The 2500-nt window shown below is 34.1% G+C and overlaps 1 protein-coding gene across 1 annotated transcript in view; it reads right to left on the reverse strand.

Moving 5' to 3' along the window:
• The window catches only part of LOC137078404 (ankyrin repeat domain-containing protein SOWAHC), a 45981-nt gene that overhangs the window by 144 nt on the left and 43337 nt on the right, over nt 1-2500 (reverse strand). Inside the window, exon 10 of the mRNA XM_067445650.1 lies at nt 1-2500. This exon is cut by the window's left edge and continues 144 nt beyond it; it is cut by the window's right edge and continues 1050 nt beyond it. The gene's annotated coding sequence lies outside the window, so the exon portion shown is untranslated.

The raw sequence follows: 2500 nt of genomic DNA on the forward strand, positions 1-2500 counted from the left end.
ACTACATAGCAATTTTTTTGGTCAAAATTAACACAACTTTTAACAATGGGTCATTTTCTTATTGCTCAACAGTAGTGTTGTAGTCAAGACCACCTGATCCGAGAGCAACACTAATGTGTGTTAAGACCAAGACAAGAACAGACCCCATAAAGATCCACATTACCGCCTGAGAAATGACTTATTTTTATTTTATATATTCTATAGCCTTATAATTTATGTTTTTGTTTTATTCAATGATTTAAGTGTATTTAAGGAGTCCTGTACTCATTTGTATGTATTGTCAAGGCATATTGTTGCCTTCCCTGTTTTAACTTGTAAAGCACTTTGGGTCAACTGTTGTTCGGTTAAATGTGCTATACAAATAAAATGACTTAATGACTTATTTTTAATCAATAAATATAATTAGAATAAGACACTATATTTAGCCGTTACCAATCAAATGAAATTACAGAAGATGCATCTGAATTGGTAAATTACAAATGCACAAATCATATATTTTTAAAAAAATGTATTAAATGTTTATATAAAAGCAATATGTTTGCAGTCATGCTGAAATTTGTGAACAGATTTTGAAAATCCACATCTCACATAAGTACATTATTGCAACAATATCTTAAATTTTGTGAGCATTTGTATAATTTTGGTGACTTTTATGACAGAATAGTTCATTCATTTCTGAACCGGCACAATATATAAATCAAATTACTGATAAGTTGCAGGGCTTTTATTGAACAGATAAATTGGCGTATGTAGCTCTCTGATCGTAAGCTGATCGTAAAGCATTATCTAATGTGAAGGCGACTTTCATTATGGTTGTTGTAGCGCTGTGCTGGAATTTATTTTCAAGGAAGAAGTCTATTAAAGGTGCACTATGTAAAAACATTTCAGTAAACACTAAAAAAACACTAGGCCAGTGTTATATATTTTGATCACTTACAATACTTAAAAAAGTGCAATCATCCATCATAAAAGTAATCCATACGGTTAATAAAGGCGACGCATGACATCGTATGTAGGAGTGGTGTAAGCGTAGGGAGAGTAGATGCCTCTCGCGGTTTAAACAAATAGGGCTGGGCAACAAACTCAAGATAAAACTCTTTCAAAATTCTTGTTTTAGACTCTAACTGATGAGCCTAATTTTGTTTTGCTCTATCCTCTGTGTGCTTTCATGTTCGTTAATACATCATGTGAACTAAACTTGTGTACAGCTAGGGTTGCCAGCCGTCCCGTGAAATACGGAATCGTCCCGTATTTTCAGGAAAAATGACTTGTCCCGTATTTTACATAGGTCCATCCGCATTGTGTGAAGACGCGTCCTATTCTGCCCCTAATTGGGTTGCTGCCGTCGTTGGTTTGTTTGATTGGTTTGTTTCAGGTTCACAGGCCGTGAATCACGGCCAATCAGAGTCAGAAGAGGGGACCCCCCCTCGCCGGTTCTTTGAAACGATGGCGGAGGCAGGTCCAAATAACCCCCTGCGTCCAGCTGTAAAAGTTTCAGAGTAGAAACGCAAGCGGATGCAGAGGTACAGACGAGAGTGGGAAGAAATAAATACTTGGCTGAAAAGTGTCCGCGGCAATGAATACCAAGCCAATTGCACAATAATTATTTGTCGGCCAGTGTTTTCAGTGGCGCACGGTGGCCTGTCAGATGTGAGACAGCATGCATCGGGAGAGCAACATTCACTAAATGCAAGAGCTCACCGAAATCAAAGCACTGTCGCACAGTTCTTCATACCTCAAGCATCTCCTGAGGCAGACAGTGTAATGTTTGTTTTTTTTATCACCTAAATTTTTTTATTGATAACGTTAGATTTCATATGCTGCCTATTAAGAAATAATGTTAATAATGTAGGCTACATTAATGATGTTATGGTATGATTTGTTTATTAAGGTTAAGTTGTACAGTCAGACACAAGCATTACTTTAATAAGACATATATATATATATATATATATAAAAAAAATACACATTTAATCAAAATAGGACCTTTTAGGAATAAAATAAACAACTATTTGTTATGCTTAACAAATTTAAATAATTGCATCATCCAATACTATAGAATTAACAATAGACTATATAAAAACGGAATAATACATAAATATATTTACTTAACTTACCAAAAATATAAATGTTGTTAAGCGTTTTATTAAAATAAGAAATGATTGTAGATATTATATCATTTACAGTTATTTAGGTGTGGTTTCACTGTTTGGATGGTGTTACTGCAAACAATGACAAATATTTTAGTCAAAATCTTTGTTCACAACACTATAAAATTACTCGAGTTAATTAGCAATTTCTAATCCTACTCCCCTCTAGGTTACAGCAGTTGAGTTTGTTTTTCATTGTCATAGCTGTGTATTATACTGAGTGCATCTGTTCACACTGATTTCAATAGCAGATATCCTATTATAATGTCCATTGGTATTAATCTTAATATATATACAAATTATGAAAACATGTTTTAAGTTATGATATACAACCACTGCACTGGCACACC

The sequence above is a fragment of the Pseudorasbora parva genome, chromosome 6, assembly GCF_024679245.1.
Source record: "Pseudorasbora parva isolate DD20220531a chromosome 6, ASM2467924v1, whole genome shotgun sequence".
Lineage (NCBI taxonomy): Eukaryota > Metazoa > Chordata > Actinopteri > Cypriniformes > Gobionidae > Pseudorasbora > Pseudorasbora parva.